Below are 20,211 nucleotides of genomic sequence, written 5' to 3' on the forward strand. Positions count from 1 at the left end.
AAGGCACCAGACAGCTGGCCACGCCCCCTCGCTGCCCCACAATGGGCAATGGGTGGGTGGAAGGGGCGGAGTTTTGGGGGGCGGCAGCGAAAGATCCGAATTCATTGCCTTTTAATTGCAGCTGGCAGCGAGAAACGAGCGACTTTCGGATGTCTGCTCATCGATTTGGGGACTTTTCCAACTGTTTTCCCAACTGTTTCCTTTCAGCCATGCCCGCTGTTACACATATAAATTCAATAGTTAATTGAATCGTGGCCAAGTTGAAAAATGGGCTTGACTCTGGCAACCTGTTGATGCATCTTGAGTGATTTATTGTATGAAACTGAATACAACGAAATGGGAAATCAGAGAAATTGTTAATTAAGCGTGAGACTTTGAATTCAATGGAAAATCTAGGGCTGAATGCTGGTAAGCTTTTGCGTAAAACATGCAAATCGATTTGGGAGCAAGGTGGCCTCAGCATAAATACGAGGATTTTCCTTGCCATCGTAGGCATTTTCCTTATTTTCGGTAAAAATAAATCAAAAGCAAAATCAATGAAAATCAATGAACTGACTCCGGCAGGCCCCGAAATGTTCGAGCAATTTATTTATAACAGGGCGCCTGGAACCACAAAGAGATTTTTGCCAGGAAAAAGGGCAGCGGGTAGAGGGAATGTCGGTGCCATAGGATCCCCAAAAGGCATCCACATGTGTGGGGCCTATAATTGAATTATTTTTACGCATTAAATTTATTTATTCAGGACGCTCGAGTGTGATTCTGCCCCTGAATGCCGTTGGTTGGCAAAGGCAGCACGTAAATGCAATTTAAATTTATTTAGTCAAAGCAACCGGCGCTGCCAAGGCAACAGGCGCACATTATTTTATGGAGTAATATTTCCCAGATGCAGTAACAACTTTTATTCACACAAATCGGCTTAAGACTCTCATGCCTGGAAACGCATTATAAACTCCGTTTTGCTATATATCTTTGACGAGGGGACTTGTTGCTACACGTGGCACTCTCCTGACATTGAAACACGCACTTTCACCCGGGTTTTTTGCGCTCCGCGTCCTGACTTTGACATGGATTTAATTAAATTTTTGTCAAAACTTTTGCTACAGAACTAGAAAGAGAGATAAAGCGAATTGGGGGCTCAAAACTTGTTGACTGGAGTTTTTCCCTTAAGCGTTTTTAGCAGATCTACATTGTTGGTCTTGGACTTTTACTCTTGCTTTTACTTGGGTCCTCCAGGATGGCACCCCAGCCATTTCCCTATTTACCTTTCCGCCCAGCCCATATCCTATTTGCTCGGCATTTTTTTGCGGAAATGAAGAGAGCTGTTGGCAAATTTCAGAGCTCCGTTCTGGCATTTCCGTGTTGCATTAAAGAGCCTGCCCTTTTTGCCGTGTCTCTGTCTCTGGGGCAGGAAATGTGATGGAAACTTCTTTAAATCTGCTCGCAGGCAGGGCGAAACTTCAACAGGTGCGAGCTTCACAAAATTGGTTTTATATGGCATTTCCGCAGTGCCAGGGAATGGATAATTGGAACTCACCTGGCTGTGGATGAAGTGTCCTCCAGTGGGAGTTTCTCTGTCTGCCTGGCAGCCGGATGGCAATTATAGCATCCTTCTGAAAAGAAAACACGAGGAAATCTAGGTCAGGTTATGTGAAAAAGTTGTGGTGCATGAGGAAACTCAGACTTGTCTGTGGCAAATGCAAAAGAGTTGAGTTGCTGCCCCAGAGTTCCTGCCCTCTGCCGCAAAGTTATGCCAGATCAGCGATAACATTTTATCGATTGCCCACTCACCCGTGGCCATGCCCCTTTTCATGCCCGCATCCCTGCGCCGTAAGTAACCAATTTTGCTGGCAACTTTCTTTCGGGCTGTCAGCGAAGTTTTCATCACTGTCAGTGGGGATAACAACTTAACTTGAGTCAGATCGGACGAGAAGTTGCTGTTGCACATGCAACACGCTGTTGCACATTAACCATATGGGGTGTGTGTATCTTAGTATGGACGCATGCACGATTTTACAGGGCGGAAAAGCGAAAAAGGACTTTTGAAAAAGTTAGGCGATTAAACTTTCTTTTTTAAAATATAGTGATTTTATGAAAATATATATTTTGTAAACGAATAGTTTTCTTTTTCCTACACTTCATCCCTGGTTGCCAGCCGTTGCACAAACTTTGCCTCATAAAAGGGAGCTTTAGAAGAACAACCACAGCAAACAGGACACAATCAGGACGCAAGCTAATCGCCACATCAAAATGTCAGGTGGCATGTTATAGATTTCCTAGTGCTGCCGTGTACTTGCAACACTTTTTGCACTAAGCAGCAACATGACGTACTAACTTGGACCCCGACCCCTTGTCATGGCAAAAACTTCCTTTGCTCTGCTGTCAGTTGGCTTTCCGTTTTGGAAAGTGTACGTTGCAAGACTGTTTGTACGTTGCAAGACTGTTTGCCAATTGGAAGGCACTGCAGAGAGAGAGCCATGCAACATTAATGAGGAGCACATTCTCGCTTTGCTACCAAATCGAAGTTACGAGGGCGACGTTGCGTATACTTGATCTTGTTACACGCCCAGCTAAATGTCAATTTATTTGCCACACTCCAAAACACTAAGCCGACAGCCACGGCAAACATCATCCCTCTCTCTCACCGCACAGCCACCCATCTCTTTCACCGCCTCGCCAGCTGTAATCGATGAGTTCTGTGGCCCTTGACTGACTTAGCGGCTGACAGGCGATGTCTGGGAAATTGCGAAATTTTCTTCACAATTTGATTACAACTCGGCGGGGCAATCAAATTATGATGGAGATTTATGCGCTTGAGCGAAACTTTTTAATGATTTTAATCATCATTTATTCTAATTACATAAGTCCTTGTAATGAGCGGCAATTGAAAGCGAAACCACTTGGTGGATGTGGCGTATGAAAGGGTTGCATTAATTATGAGGTATCTTGTTTGGATGCAAAAAATATGAATTTTATATTATTATATAGTATTACATTTCAATTTGAAAATACCCCAAATAAAATAGTGAAATCTATTATGCTTTGCCAAGCGCCAATGAATATCCAACAAAGTCAATGAAGGCTTTCCATTAACCACAAAGCAATATTTTAACCTCTCCCGCTTCCATTTCCCATTTGGTGTTCTTTTTTTTAGAATTTCCCTGACAGTCGACTGTGGAAAAAAAACCTTCTGCTTGAAACGCCCATTGTCTGCAGTTCAGGTGCATTTTACACCCAGTTTATGGGGAGTCGCCTGAAAGGCCGGCAAGAAATCCCCGTAAATTGAAAACGAAAGTTGAAATGCAAACACAAATGGAATGGGGCACAAATGGGGAAAGGGGGGAGAAAGCCAGTAAGCGAGAAATATTATTTGTATGTAACCTTCTATTTATGCTGGAAACCGCAGACGATGGAGCTGCTCCATCTGCCGAATCCTGTTTCTTTTCCTATTTTCCCTGCTGGTTGGTCACAGCTGACGGTTAGGGACCAAAGTCAATAATGCCGATAGACGGCAAATAAAAATTTCGTCCTTTTTATTTCGGTTTGCAGGGGGGGGGTAAAAGCAGGTTTTTCGATTTCATTGCTTTGTTGGTATTGTTTTGGGCCAGACAAAAGGCGTCTGGGGTTACGAAATGAATGCCAAAAGCAGCCACGCAGCAGAAATTCTGATCCAAGGGCCGCCAGTCATCCTTTTGGCTATTAATAACATACCAATGATGGCCAGGATCCTTGCGAAAATCCCTCTTCACCATTTGCCAGTCGCCAATTCACTCCTTTTTGGCCAGTTCACTTCGAGCTTTGCCAATTTCTCGCCTGACTTTGACTTTGACTTTGGCATTGGCATTGGCAAGGTGGCTTTGTTTTCCTTTCAATGCCAGACACCGTAGTCCGTATCCCAGTGACTATAGTTACAGTGACTACAGTTCCATGCCGAGTGGCAGTTGAGAACTTGATGGCGGTGGCAAAAGCGGAAACGGAAATCGCCGGACAGCTAACAAGGAACGCGAACAATTGTCAAATCTCCCGCCTCCACAAAGTCAAAGTCGGCAGACAGAGAGCGGATTCCCTAGCTCTTTGATTGTTTGATGTCTCGTCTGCATTGTCTTGTTCCATTCTTTTTCGGCGACCAATTGGCAATTATTTTAGACAAATAATTGCTTAAGCCAGAAATTGTTTGGGGAACGTGGCTCAACTCCCAAAGCCAGTTAACTTTGCGGCTCTAAATCTCCCATTTCAGCAGATTTAAGAGGAAAGAAAAAACCTTTTTCCAATTAGCTAACATTGGGCTCTAAAACCATGTATCAGCTACATTTAAATATATCTAATAACTATATTTTAGATTAGATATTTGTCTTGTGAAGCGTTAAGCAAACTCTGAAAAAATCAAACAATTTCTTGGGTAATACGAGAAACTGTTTCGCACTCCGCCAGTATTCGGTTACTTGGAGTAGTAAGTGTAAGTGTTTCTTATGGCGGAAGCCGCTCAACTTAATTCAAAGTTCAGTTCAATGTGGCAGCTAACTGGTGCGACTTGGGGGTCTGGCTCAGAGACCGGGGCACCTCGGTCATATGAGACACTTGAGAAAGAATGCACTGCTGCCGGTCTTTCTACATGGGAAACCCAACACTCGGCGTGGGTGGAGTGCTCTGCTCGGTGGAAGGAGCCCCAAGTACATAGAGCTCGTATTTTCAGCTTCATTTGTGGGTCATTTGCTGTGATTTCGCTTGGCCAAAGCTGATGCTAAGCGGATTTTAAATGCCTCTCGAGTGGCTAGCTTCTCCTTTGTGTACTTTGGATGAGTTATGAATGGCTAATTGCCGTGATGAAAGCTGTTTATTAGTTGAGAAAGGGGTGCTGAGTAAACAGAGCTGCCAGAAACAATGCCGGAATAAGGCACCTAGGAGTACTTGACTTGATCAGATAAGCAGGGTGGATAATAGGCTGGAATTACAAATTTAGGTAAATATTTAATATTTAATACCAACGAAAGATGTGAGTTTGTATCGAAGTATTGCTGTCTAGATGCTTTTCACGTATTTCAAATGCAACTCCATGATCACATCTGTTCCACTCCAGACGTGGTAGCTAAAAGGTTTCCTGGCTGCCATCAAACATGTAATATATCTGCCAGGGAATATTCAATCCTTGGGCGGAGAAACTTGGATGCTGACAGTTGATTGAACACTTTTTGAAATGACAAAAACGCCCCACGGGTGACATTTCTCAAAACACTTTACTGCGTCTGCTGAACGGGGTGCGCATTTCCACCTCTTAGCAGTCTTCCCCTTCCCTCCCCGCCCCGCCCCTCGGGGATTTTCCCCCAGGTTGGCTAGGTGTTGCAACCTTGATTTACGAGTCAGTTTGGGGAGGTGACTGGGCTGTGGGCTGCCAGTTGGGAGTTGAGTTGGAGGATAGCATTTGCATAGCGGCGGACGAACGGAAAGGAGCCAGCGGCCAATCATTAAAACGTCGGCATGATGAGTTCTCCATGCCTCCTGCTCCTCCTCCTCCTCCTGAATGGCAGTATCCTGAGGCTTCTCTCGCGGTTTTAAATTACCATTTTAATGCTGCCCAGTGCCGTTGATTGATGTGGTATGATGCTGATGCTGATGCGTATACTGCTTTTCAGGGGCAGCAGTCAAAATGTAAATGCCTCCTTGCGAGGCCAAGCGTTTTTCCTGCTAACAAGCTTTTGGCATTTCGTCTACCGTTTTCTCGCTTTAAAGCCATAAAATAGGGAACGATTTTTTAATGCTGACCATAAAAGTGAGCGCTCCACCGACACGTAATACATATGCACATATATTCTCTGTCTGAGGCACAGACTCACCTATTAACAGATACTTTGAGACACTTCAGTGGACGGAAGACCTGGCTGCTGCTCAGATGCTTTGAGTTATGTATTTTCCCTCGCTCCCTTTCAACACACACACACACACCCAAACACACTCACACACCCGCCCACCCAAACAAAAGTGCCCATTCTCCATTGGAATTTCCACCCGCTGATTGAGCACAAGTGCCTTGCTGACTGACAGACTGACACTTTGGGCTTTTAAATGCCTCAGAAATCCACTTATTTTCGGATCGGCTTTTAAGCAGCTTCCGAAAGATGCGTTTCCCCACCTAGGACTTCACTTTGCTGCCCGGAGTTTGTTAATGAGCTGCTGGCCAGCGGGAAACTACAGATGAATTTACTCTCAGTTTTTTATCACCGTTCACCATTCAAATGGGAAATCTCAAACATTTTGATGTCATAAAAATACAATAAATTGCATTAGTTCTATATTTATTAAGTGCCGATCCATTAATTTTAAGAATTTCTGAACTAATCTTATAATTTACTGCTTGCTGATCCATTATTTTAGTTATATTGGAAACACTTCTCTGTGCTGCTTTCTCCTGCTTTCTGATTCATTTTTAAAGATCGACTTTCGTAGTCGATGTGTTTAATGGAGTCTCCTTAAAACTCTTGGCTTGTCAACATCACATGTGTCACCTTAAAGGGAGCATTTACTTTGCCGCCCAGACATTTCATGCCCCCGGCAGCCAACGTACAAGCATACAACTTGTAACTTCTCATTTCTGGTGGAAGATAAAACGAAAATGTAAGAAAATAATTTTAATGGCGCCAAGTACATGTAAGAAAGCTAGATTCGAGACTCCGCCGAGGTGGCAAGTTGACACCAAAAGTGAAGAAGTCGGGCCAAATGCACTTCCTGCTGGAATAGAGGAGTCGCACTTCTTCTACCAACTCACTTCCGTTTCGATTTCATGTTTTCTCCACTGCGTAGGTGTGAAGTGAATTTTTCGCCAGTGGCAAAATTACCCCAACTTCCTCCTCAGAAACTCAGAGACTCTGAAGCGCAGAAACTCCGTGCATAGAGGGAAATCAGACTCCCCGAGTGCGACGTCTTTTCATATTTCGCTTGGCGTTGACATGATTGCCCTTAAATGCAATTTCACATATCATATCAATCCGGAGTGAAGCAAATAGGGTGCCAGTGGAAGGATAACACTCATCCGTTGAGCTTGTTGCTCTCGATGATTATTATTACAAACACATTTTTATTCTGCCAAGCGAACGCACTTGAGTGAAACATGCGTGGGCCAAGGCTGATCAACATGTCATGTGGGTTTTAAAAAGAATAAAGCTAATGGACTCACAGGCTAAATAAAAAAATAAACACTTCTACTTGGGACTTCCCAGAGTTCAAGCATATTGATAACGTATTAACAACCAAATAAAAATTATGAAAAAATAGATTTGCGATAACTAAAGCATTTTTAAGAGATTTTTTAAGAGATTGATCACTCTCAGAAAGCGACATTGTGAATAATAGCTGGAAGATAATCACTTTGCACTACAATTAAATTGGGCAGATGAAAAAAAAGTATATAGTATTAAATTTCCCACAAACAATAAGTTTTATTTAGTTATTGATTGTATTATCATGTTGTGGATTTATTCTATACTATGTACTACACTTTAGTACTTTGTTCAGCTCTTTAAGAATTCCTATTCTTATAAGTTCTTAAAGCTGCTAAATTCCCGGCGCGAGCTTTAACATTTTCGCAGCTTGGAATGCTAATGACCCACATAAGTCATTAACTTGGCCCCGATAAACGTTAAATAAACGTTGGAAAAAAGTTGCGAGAATTTCCGCATCAAAGCGGGGAGAAAATTCCGAGGGCAAAACACAAAAAAAAAATTAAGGAAAGGGAAAAGCTCGGGCAAGGAATGGTTAGCAGCGTCGTAAACTTTTCACAGGACATCATCATCATCATCATCAGCAGACACATGCCTCACCCCCACCCACCTCACCCCCCTTGGCTCCTTGCATTTCAGTGGGTGGAACGCCGCCTGTCAGTTGCTCATCAAATTGCGTGCCGCCTGCAGGAAATTAAATAATTTTGTGTAATGAAAAAAGACCAGCGAAAAAACAACGAGCGGCAGCATTAATGTTAATGCATTTTTTCCGTTCCCGCATTTGGGCCTAAAACAAAGGCAAACACTTAAAATGATTGTTGTGGGCGTGGGGTGAGTGTGTGTGTGTGTGTGAGCCACGCCCCCAGCAAAACGCACATAAAACAACAAAAAAATGGAATAAATCTCCAGTTATTTGGCTGAAATTCATTGCAAATGTGCGCACATTTTCCAATTGAAATGCCAAACACGAAAAGCGAAAATTTCCCAGCTCCCATTTGTTGTTGCTACCTGATGTGCGGTATGGCTATGTGCATTTAAAGGTGGCAACTTCTGAATTTTCTGCCACAGTCACCTATTTGATTTATGTGCATTTATTTTGCACTCACTCGTTATTATTGTTATGGCTAATGAGGGAAAACACGCAGAATAACCAAGCCTCAGATTATAACTTTCAAGAACTAAACGCAAAGCTTTAAAAATATATTTATTTTGTTATAATATTTGTTACGAGTTTTAAGGGATATGAATTGCACATTAATGTGTGTTTTTTTAATTATTGTTTTATTGTATAGAAGTTACCATTTCCATTCGCCATTCGCAGCTTAAATTAATTTTGACAGCCGTCGCACCCAAACCATTGGCCGCTTTTCCAGCATGCCATCCACCCACATACCTTCTCCATAATTTTCCAGGATCCACCAAAAGAGGGGAAAAACTACCATTTCCATTTGAAGGGCAGAAGCACGCAAAGCGAACGAGACGGACACACACACACCTACATTTCTGGCCCCAAATGATTTGAAAATAGCAGCTGTAATTTGTTTGCCAACACACACAGGCACGCACTCAAACCCACACGCAGAGCTCACAACCCCCAGAGTTTTTCGCCATTTGGAAAATGCTCCGCACAAAAAATACTCCAATCCCAGTCCACAAAGAATTCCTCACTGCGAGTCCACTGGAAAAAAAGGCGCAACATATGCCAACATTTCAGCATGCACTCCAAAACCTTGGGGACTGCATTATGATGGCAAGCGGGTTTTTCTTTTTTTTTTGTGGGGTGGTGGAGCGACAATTAGACAAAAGCTGGGGACACACGCAGACATGGCTTCAATTCCATGACATTGTCAGGCTTCACAGAGCACGACAAATAAGTGGAGAGAAATGACAAAAAAAAAGTAAATACTGGAGCGGGTGCGGCTGCTTTTCATTATTATTTTGAAATTAAAATTCCCCACTCGACAGGAAGGAAGGTCCTCTGAAAGCAAGGAGCACTGCACATGTGCATTTGGGGCTTGAACATCTCATCCTTCGCTTCGCAGGACGATTTTTATGAACGAGTCTGCTGGGCGCGGTCAGAAATGTGCACGTACTCACATTTTTTAATTGATTAAATATAAAAACAAGCCAAAAAGCACGACAAGGATGCAGATTGTCCTTGTGCTGCTGCCATGAATATTAAACCAAATGCAAAACATCTAGGAAAATACAAATTGGCAGAGAAACCAATAAGCTGACTAAAACTTTTAAGCCGCACAAGAAATAAATACCTTTTACGAGCTACATAGAATTTCAAATTTTACCCAAATTGACAAGAACACAAAGTTAAGCTCACTAAAAACAAAGAAAAAAAAGGGAAAATGCTGCAAGAGGATATATAGCACATGTGGAAATGGAGCTGAAAAATGCGGTAGATTTTGAGGCAGTGAAAAAATGTTTGCGTAAAATATCAAAGTTTATTCACTTGGAGCTGCCAAGTGATTGAAGCGGCAACTAACTCCGCTGACTAACTGCCACACATCGCTCACTCAATCACAAACCCTTTTCGATGGCGTTTCCCACCCGTTTCTTGGCCAAATTCCCCCAACTTCCTGGCGGAGTGACAAATTTGCACTTAGCCCCGGCTTTGGCTGTGCACTTGTTGAGAATCGTGAGCTGCATTTATCTGCTATTGAATTTCAACCGAAAAAAGGCGATAAAAAAATCCGATATCCGAATTTATAGCCCAGATTTGCTTTCCGTCGCATTCTACCCCCACTCGATTTGTTGGGCTCAAAAGTTGGCGTCTCGCTAGTTTACACGAAAATGAATCGCATTAGTTGGGGTTGAGTGATTTGGAAAATGCGGCAGCTCCAAATGGTGCTAATTTCGCTTGCAACTTCACTTCCGTGGGTGAGCCTGTCTGCGGCTTAAAGTTTCGGCGTACTTTGCTCACTTTAATTGAACTTCATTAGAGTCACCTTGTAAGCCGCAGGTAGGAACTTACAAGTTAAATGAAAAGTCAAAATGGCACCGACTGAAATCTAAATTTATATTTAAATATAAATATTCAAGTATGTTATGCAGCACTCCATATACTTATATACCCAGTCTAAAAGTAATATTTTAATTACATAATTACGGCTTAGCTAACCACTTTTCATATTCGAAGTCAAGAACTCTGCCACGACTTCAAGCGATTAGTTTTCAACCTTTCAACAAAGTTCGTTAGCCAGCAATTTTAGCTACTCTCCAATGTACATAATTCGTTGACAAAATAAGTAAATTGAAGTCCAGCTAACTTGGTGGAAAAAAACTGAGGTAAAGATACGTCAACAGAATACCCTTTTGAGTATCTTTAAAGTTATTTTCCACTCGAGGGTATACCAGAAATCAACCATCTTCGACCCAGGAAATGCTCACCGAATTGACTGGCACAGTTCACATCATGAAATATTTAAGGCATCCAACTCCTTGAAACAGGAACTAGAGCTCATCGCCCAATCGTGTGTAAAGTGACAACTTTATACCCGGGCTCTTGGACCCGAAAAAATCTACTAAAATGTCAGGCGAGTCGCAAGTCCAAAACTATTCATGTGCCCATTCGAATATTTAAAGCGTTTTGCGGCTGTTGGCCGCCCAAAATAAAAAATTGAAAGAGCCCCCAAACCGTAGATATTCCGGGTTTATCGGTTAGTTGGGCTGGTGTGCTGGTTTTATTGCCAACAGTGTGTCCTGTTTATTCAAACAAGCCAAAAGTTTTGGGACAGGCTGCCCGGCTGCCTGGCTGCGGTTGCCATTAAATCCTCAAAAATACCTCAATATATATGTGGGGCTCGTTTGAAAACAAGGACCCACCTCCAGACCTCGTGTCCTGCTGTCAATGCGCCTCATAAATTGTGTATAACATTCTGACCAGTTAATGGATTTAAATTTTCATGTGTGTTTTTTGGCCGGGGCGGCAAACTAACACACAAATCTATCCATCAGAGGTTTTTGCGGTTCACCATCGCATTTTAGTTTCAACAGCAAATTTCATTTAGTTTCTGTGTCCTTCGGTTTCTTAGCCCTCAATTTAAGCCAAGTTCTGGGCCTAGTTAAGGATACAGGAAAAATGCCTTTCGCCTTGACGCAAATGTAATAAACATTTTTTCGGTGAAAGCCACAGAAAAGCCATTTTGATGCTAAATGGTTTTAAATAACACAAAGTTGTGGCTTTAAAGTATTTACCTAGAGTTCTTAAAGAAACAGTAATGCCCTTTGACATTTTTGTTTATCTTGAGCGACCGGAATAATCAACTCAAATGTTAGTGCAAAAAGGTCATCTCCCGCTCTTAATGCCAGCAATCAAAAACTAATCAATATGACTGAATGAGATCTGAAAGATACTCGATCGGACGGCGATTTGAATAAATTCAGCCGCAAATAAATCGAACTGCAAGGTAAGTCGAAGGCGAAGGCCCCCTCCCCAATTCAAAACCCCATAGTTCAAAACATTTTGTGGGTAAATGCAAATTTATTGCAACTAGTTGTGGATGAAGAAGGTGGAGGAGAATTTGCGTATTCGAATCGGAGTCCAAATCGAACTGTGAATACAAAAAGTCTCTCGGCCGCATGTAGTAAAATATGCTAAAAGTAAATCCGAGTTGAATTAATGGACAGCAATCTTTGGATAAATCTTATGCATTTTCAAATGCACACAAGGGGCATTTGCATAACCGCAGAGCAAGCCAGTAAACCAGAAGGAACTCGACTCCGGCCACAATTTATGCAAATTCAATTGCAACAACTTTAGCAGTCGCCACTTTTTCAGGTCCTCTATTTTTCCCTCCGCTCCTTTTTTTTGGTTTTTTTTTTATTTCTTGGCCATCTCATACGTTGGTATATATGTGTCCGATTCCGATGGTCAGGCCAATCGATGGGCTGTAATCCTGATCCCCGGCGATAGCTTTGTCCGCAATGATAGCCGGCATTTGTGGCAGGTTTCTGTTTGATTCGCAGCCATTAAATTTAATGAATGAATAAACATTTCTTCAGTGATTTCTTGTAGGGAGAAAAATAACGCCTGACAGCTTACACTGATTACAGTTCAATGCCAGTTACACAAGACTTTTAATCCACTTCCACTCACGACTCCGCCTTCAATTGCCCCGAGTTTCACAGCATTCTCAACTCAACTCAACTCAACTCGCTGCAGACACCACAAATCAACACCTACACATGCTGAATGAAAATCTCGTGGGGCAGTGGAGGAACTGGAGGATTGGAGCGGTGGTATTATGTCTCCATATGCGAGGTCTGGGGATAATAATCACAACTAATGCGACAACTGCCTTGGTTACTTAACTTTGATGTTGCTGCTGCTTTTCACGGACTTCTTTCCTTCTCATCGTACACAATATGTACATAATGCCACGGCTGAGAATAGGATTTTGGCAGGAATGTAGAAGAAACTGAATTCGCCTCGAGCTAATGAATGAAAGTAACTTTGCTCGCGAAAAATGTACCAACTCGGATGGGGAAATATCTCAACTATTTAAGTAGCATCCACATCTTAAAGAGATATCAGCTTTCACAACAAATGAGGTACAAGAACTACTGATTCCCTCTTGAAATTCAGAAAAACTAAAATAAGTTTAAGATATTCCGTCTGTTTTTTGGTACATGCACATTTTCATCGATGACTCCTTTCGCTTTTCACTTGCCAAACTTCCGCTTTTCCCTAGGACGCATCTGCTTCACTTTCGTTGACAATTTGAAGGCGCCTCATCGACGACAACACCATGGCTGCCGAGGAGCTCCTCCGGACTCTTCATGGACTACTACTACTGGGCCAAATAGTTGGCAAAGAACCAGGGAGACAACGTCTTCCTGCCCGGCAATCTTACACATGATTGGCTTCGTGCGGGAGTGAAAAGGCTGGCGAAGAGGGAACTTGAACTTCTTCCGCAACATGATTATTTCTTGTTTATTGTTATTTTACGCTACTTTGAGACTTTCAACCAATCCGCTCTGCGGCGTGCACACAACTTGCAGCGAAACTGTTTTTCAACCCATTTTCCCAACTCCGTTGGCAGCCGTCATCAGTTGACGTTTCGCCTTATCGGCAAAGTCAACTTGGGTGGCGTTTTAAAGTTGCTTTCTGTGTCGGGCATTTGGGCTACTGTTGGGTTTGGGGTTACCTTATCTGCCCAAAAGACACAGACACGTTTAATTTCTCCTCCGACATCATAAATCGATTAACCAACGTTGCTCTGGATCATTAACAGCGAGCAGGCAGCGCAGGCCAAAGTTTCAGACATCGGAACGCGACCCATTAGACCCTTTTCAATGTCAGGGCAGCCAAAGGCGCTAATTTGGCTACAACAGCTCTCAGCCAGTTAGACAAAAGGGTAGGGCCACAGCAGAGATATCGCTGCTACACTGGAAAAACTAAATCACATTAAATAGTATACTAAACTGCAAGGAACTTGCTAATAACGTGCATATACAGATAATTTCAAGGAACCTGCTAATAATGTGCATATACAAATTAGTATACAAACTGTTAATGTGCATTTATATTAGCTTTTTACTCTTTCTTACGATTTCAGTCACCCCATTCAACTTGTAACTCTTTTTTCAAATGCCCAACTGCACTAGATTTCTCTCAGTACCTCGACTGCAATGGACAGCAGCTGGAGTAACAAACATTTTGACGCAGATGAAGGCAACGGATGCCCCGGCTCCGTAAACATTTCACAGAAAGACATACCCGGCTGGATAGCCAAAGGAGCAGCAGCTGTCATATCTGACATTCGGAGCTAATGCTAATGCATTTGAATATCCACTCAGCCAGCCAGTTACTCCAGTCGGCCTCAAGTGGTTTGGTAATAAATAGTTAAAGTTTCGGCTTTTGGCACAAAAGGCGTTGCTTTGTGGCTGATTTGGTTTCCAGTTTTCCGCCGCCGTTGATTTTCGTTGGGGAAAAGTCTCGCCTCGAGCGCTCAGTCGAATTTTCCCCGAGTTTTCCTGGCCGAGTTGGTGCAAAACATTAATCTGTACATCATTAAGAGTACGTCTATGTTGGTCGACTTGAGATGTTTAATAGAGGCGTGTGAAGCAACATTTTCGTGTGGGATTCTCTGACTTTGGCTAATCACTGTCTAATGGATTTTTTTGTAAGAGGATGTGTGAGCGACAGGCCAATTTGAATGGCAGCATAAGCTACTAAATAAATGTACTGCTCTTCTTATAAATAAAACTAAAATAAAGTGCCACAGCTTATACAATTTCTATTCAAGAATTTATGGCTGAAAACCAAACATATCCCTATTAAAATGCCTTTTCAAAGTGTTCACCTCACTGGTTAATGTATATACCTCATTTGCAAATCCACTTTGATTCCATTCCAAGCGTCTGCATCACTTATCTGATTTATAGCCAAGTGGAAACCGAATTGGATTGCGATTGCTCACATCATAGCATGTCACAACACTCAAATGAGTATCCCACACCCACAGACGTTGTGAGTGGAAAATGCCAACTCGTAACATAATTCATGCAAATATCATTAAAACCCATTCAAAACTCACTTGGGTATCACAGCATTCGTAATTCGGATTTTTCGGGCAGATAACTTTGCAACAAGACACACATACCTGCAACGAGAGAAGGATAACAGAGAGGTGAGTTAAATGCTGCCAATTCAAATTAGTTGTTGTGCAGGAAACTAGGGTTAATTATGAAAATGGGAAAACCATTAGCTGATATTTATTGCAATGATTTTGAAGAGCTGCAAATATGGGGCGTATGAGTAATGCAGCCGAGCTCAAAGGCAGCGCAGCGTGAAATTTTCAACAGCCGAAATCCAAATGAAATTGGAACACCACAAACTCCACTCACAGACACTCGAATACTCGAATACATGTGGGTGGACCCCCAACCGCGAATTATTTGGACACAGACGCGATACGATAAATTCTACACACCGCATGTTACAATCTCATTTGCATCACAAAAGTTGGCCAAAAAATGGTGATAGAAACGCGGCGAATGGGGCTAAAACACTCCTCGAAAAGGGCGTGTTAATTATCCACTAATGTTGCTCGGCTCCACAGTCCAATCTTTGACACATTATGCAGTGCATTATGAATGTATCATTTTGTACTCTCCCGCATGGCCTGAGAAATGAGTGATGTGATGTGATGTGAGCTGTAAACTGTGCCTAATTGATTTATTTTCCCGGCTTAATGGTACCCACAAGTTGCATAAGGTTTGTCGATTGTGAAACCGAAAGTGAGTCGCTGTTCAAAGTAAAACTTAACAAAATTGAAAGCCTTGATCGTAGCAAAACTTCAACTTAGTTTCCCAGCAAACAACTTGAGCTCTTAAACTGCTTTCCCTTAAATAATCCATTCGGGCCATTCGGAAAATGACTTTATCCGGCATCGCACACTTCTGACTCCGCAAAAAAAAAAACGGAGCTGGGGTCAGGTTTATGAGTTGCCTTTAAATTTTACAACTTAAATAGAAGCATTTAGCCCTCGCAGTGACCAGCGTGTGGCCATTGGCATCTTTGGATTCCCCGATTTCTTCGGTTTCAGATAATGACACCCCAGTTCCAAGGCGCACTGGTGATATAATCAGAGACACACGCCGGCAAACAACGGCGGCAGTGAGTGAAACAACAACGGCGAATGCCTCGAAGCGAGTTAACTTTTTCTCATTACACGTTGATGGGTTTCGCTTGATGGCAATGGCCAGGAACTCGACTCCCCATTCCCCACTACGAACACTTCACTCCGCACTCCTGCCCTTTTGCAGTCGTAATCTACGCTTATTTTCATTGCCAATTTTAGTTGCGCCCGTGGCGAAACTCGCACATTTCCGTTGACTTTTGTCTTCGACCCTCAATGGGGCACTTCCCTCCACACCGCCCCCCATTCACCGTGTTTTTCCCACTGATGACACCAAATTCACACTTACTAAACGTATCCCCGGGCCACAATTCCCTCAGCCCTCCTGCCCCTCAAGTGGTATCTCTCTGTGATTACCAGGCCTCACCTTGCCACGCATCTAGTTAATCGCAATCTGGCAGAGCGGAGAAGTTTCTTCCTGAAACGGAACCGCAGGAGGAGCAGACATCCCACACATCCTTGTTGCAACTATCTTAATCTGCGGTTAGTCGCCTTTTGATGCTCTGCTTTCGGCGCACGAGCAATTTTCCAAGCAATTAATTTTTATCAAAAGCTAATTATAAAAGTTGTCAGCGGTTGCCCCCCGCTTAACTTAAAGTTTGCACTAAGTAAGAAGGAACTACGATTATACTGTCGTTTTGCAATTGTTAAATATTCATAGCAACATGGTTATTCACCACGTAATAATGGAGGGTTGCACATAATGTTTGTTTAAGTTTCATTCCATCAGAAAGCCATTGCAATTGGAATGCAATTCCGTGGCTTCGCCATCTCACCGTTTGCAGCCCTCATCATTTACCGATTACCAAATCGATGGCTGTATAAATTCCCCTAAATAACCATTAAAGCCAAACCAACTCATCGAAGTCATTGCCATGAACAGCTTTTGCACAAATGAGGGTTTTCCCCCCCTGTGCCCTCCACATCGCAATTTCCGCAAAGGCTTCCCCTATTTCCCCTATAATTTCCCGCAAAGCACTCCACAGGCCACATCGTTCACTCAGCTTGACCCCATGCATTGCATTCTGCAATTTTCGCTATGCCAAATGTGGCACTTTAAGTGGACAACAAGCAAACTACGAATTGCGGCGGCAACGAGCGATGTTGCAGCTACACCAGCAACATCAACATCAGCCGCAGCAGCAGCAGCAACAGCAACAGCAGCAACACCAACTTGCAACTGAAACAATTGCAATTGGCAAAAGGTTCAACGCACAGCTGCATTGCGACCGAAAAACTGAACACTGCAAACCGAAAACGAAACAAAAGAAGCACATTAGACAGAGCCGGGAGCAAAGAGCCACAAACCGTCAGTGAGTTCATGGCCAATGGCAAAATGGCCAAAAAAAAAAAAGGGAATAACCAGCACAAAAAAATAAAAGAAGGCAGCCAACGAGGAAAAACAATTTTGCACGCCGAATGAACGAAAATTGCAGCTAGGCAGCGGGCATTGCAGACAAGTAACGCAACCGAAGGAAACCGACTCGAAAATCTATTATTGAAATCTATAAAGAACCAGCAGGGACCATCGGCAGCAGCACCAGTAGTGGGGGGTGGATCAGCAGGAGCAGGCCTGCACTGAGAGAAAAACAATGTAGCTTCGAAGGCGAGTCATAAGATGCATATATACTTGTAAACATATATCCCATAAACTGGAAGAATGTCGTACCTAAATGTAATTATTTGATAAAAGTTTTATAACATTTTTTTAATTGCAAAATCCTATTAAAATCCTGGCTATCTTATGGAAATATCCTTTTATTAGATCAAGAATTCTCTTTAACCATTTGAGAGCAACTAAAAAATGTTGTTTGCTGTGCACAATGGAGTGGGGGCAGGCAACCATTGACCATTGACCATCTCAGCTAGATTCGGTCGACCGGAGGAAGGTTTGTTTAAGAGTTTTATATACATTTTTAATATGGCCAAAGGAGGGAAGTGCCCCGAACTGACCACACCCCACACCCCGCTCGCCCGGCTAACTAACTTGGCCCATAAGGGGTCGAAGCCGGCAGATTGCGGAGCGATAACAGCAACAACAGGCACTATTAAGTAGCAAATGCTGTTTTTTTGGACGCAGGAGTGGAGTATCCAGGTGGCAGAAGTGGCAGAGGTGAAGTTCTGGGCGTTGTCAGTTGACTGATGCATCGGGAGTTGAATGGAAAGCGAGGAAGCACGCGCGTGGAAAATAGATTGAAATGCAAGCGGAAAGTGCAGGGAAAATCGCCGGAGTTTGGGGCCGCAAATCTTTCAACTTGAAAATCTGATAAGGGCGGCAAAAGTATCAGTGAAGCGGCATAAAAAGCAAATGTAGAAACACAAAAGCGAAACACACACAAAAGGAAACGAGTTGGGGTGGGGGGGAAAAGCGGAAAAGTGCAGGGCGAGGAAAAGCGAGCAGGAACCCTCAAAAGAACTGTAGACATCTTCGAGCCAATCCATCCGCAGTTGAAGTCTCTTGGCCAACAGCAGAGGAGTAAGCAAGACTCGCTGGAAAAGCAAGGGAAATTGATGATGTGGATGAATGAACATTGGGCAAAGTGATTAAGATTACGTTCGAGTGATAACACGGCCAAAAAGGTCAGAGCTCTCCAAAGTATATACACACAATAAAGTGAAGTAAGCTATAGTAAAAACGGGGGGAATATGCAAAGAAATTGCATTTAAAATGGAGTAGAAACGCAGGGGACATGGCTCAGTGGCTAGAGCAATCTGCGAAATGAGATAAATTTAAATGCGAAATAAAATACCCTCAGTGCACAAAGAACTCCATTAATATAATTTGCTCAACTTGCTGGGTTGCCAGCGAAAATCAAGCACCTTCTAAATTTATGGATAGTAACCAAATGAGCAGGGCTGCCGGCCAAGCCCCCATATCATCTTACCAAACCCACACTATCTCTTTGGCAAATCTCACATTATCCAAAGCCTTTTAAAGAGCAGAAAAGAGTGGCAAGCAAACCTCGGCCATCGTCAATTCAGCATAAAAAGCCAAGTGAATGAATTGAATGAGTGACTGGCTGACTGACTGACTGACTGAGTGACTGACTGACACAAGCGTCTGACTTGCCGTCTCCTCTCGCAGATTTTATGCACTTTTAGTTAACATAAAAACCCCGAGCTGCTGCCCCTGCATATATATGTGCATATATATATTTAACACTTGACTGCCCCGACTGACACCTAACAAGAGCCCTCCCCTCCGACACTCCACTCCCCTGCGATCACGGAGCCATTGTATCCGACACTGACAGGCAATCAACACAAATCGATCAAATCAACCGGCAGCAGAGGGCTCCAGTTGGCTCCTTGAGTCTTTTGTGGCCACAACCACATCCACATCCACAGCCACGGCCAATTTAGGAAGCGGGTTCAAGATCCCTGAGTGACAAACAGACAGCCGGAGCACAGTATGCAAGACCAGGGGACAGTTTATACTGCTGCCACGTCGGATCCCCAGAGCCGCAGATCAAATAAATCAGCGTAAATTGCATGTGAAATTAATGCAAAAGCGGCGATCGCCTCGGCCGCCCTATAAAGTGCATTTAATGAACGGAAAGTCGTATCGAATGGCTCTTAAATCAAGTCGCCGATGGCCCCGAGCCTGAATCATTCAACGATGCAGATGCAGTTCCCAAAAAACATTAAATTACCATTTCAATTTGCATTTTTTGTGGCAAAATATATGAGAGTGGAAAAATCGTTTAAAATATAATTTGAGTTTTTGTAGAAATGAGTAAACTAAAGCACTCGCATTTCTTTGCTTGCGTCATCTCCAGTCTCGATTCTTTGCCGAGAAATTCCCCAATTTGCCGCAGCCCAAAAATAATTATTTCATTTCTTGCTACTTTTTGGAATTTTTAATTTATTTGCCAGTGCTTTCGCTGGTGTCTTTCTTTTTTTATGCGCCCGTGGCGCTGATGAATGTTGCGTGCAACATGTTGCAGCAGGCTGTCTTGCCAGCCGCGCTTAATTTATTGTTCGCCTGGTAGCCGGCGAAAAATGTTAATAAACATGTTTATTATGCGTTCAGTGACAAAAAGCGCAGACAGACAAAAACAATAATAATAATAACAAAGCAGGCATTCCTCTTTACGAAAAATTCCCTTTTTCCATAATTTAATATGAATTTTGTTGTGCCTTTTTTGTGTGTGTGCGCAATGTCCTTTTCGGTTTGGCACCAAAAAAAAAAGGAAATTCTCGCGTTTAAAAACGCACCAGCGTTTATTCCATCGGAATTTTGATGAAATTTATATGCGTACGTGCTCAAAATTAGCCAGACCAGATCAATCCTTTGCGGAACCCCCATTCACCTCTCTACGTGCGTTGCGAATGCGCCTGCTTAA

The 20,211-nt window shown here is 42.9% G+C and overlaps 1 protein-coding gene across 1 annotated transcript in view; it reads right to left on the bottom strand.

Moving 5' to 3' along the window:
- Positions 1 to 20,211, bottom strand: part of LOC122613546 (leucine-rich repeat and immunoglobulin-like domain-containing nogo receptor-interacting protein 1) — a 77,366-nt gene that overhangs the window by 23,381 nt on the left and 33,774 nt on the right. Inside the window, exon 2 of the mRNA XM_043787762.1 lies at positions 1,535 to 1,610. The gene's annotated coding sequence lies outside the window, so the exon portion shown is untranslated. The remainder of the gene's footprint in view (positions 1 to 1,534; positions 1,611 to 20,211) is intronic.

This window comes from Drosophila teissieri, chromosome 2R (assembly GCF_016746235.2).
Source record: "Drosophila teissieri strain GT53w chromosome 2R, Prin_Dtei_1.1, whole genome shotgun sequence".
Lineage (NCBI taxonomy): Eukaryota > Metazoa > Arthropoda > Insecta > Diptera > Drosophilidae > Drosophila > Drosophila teissieri.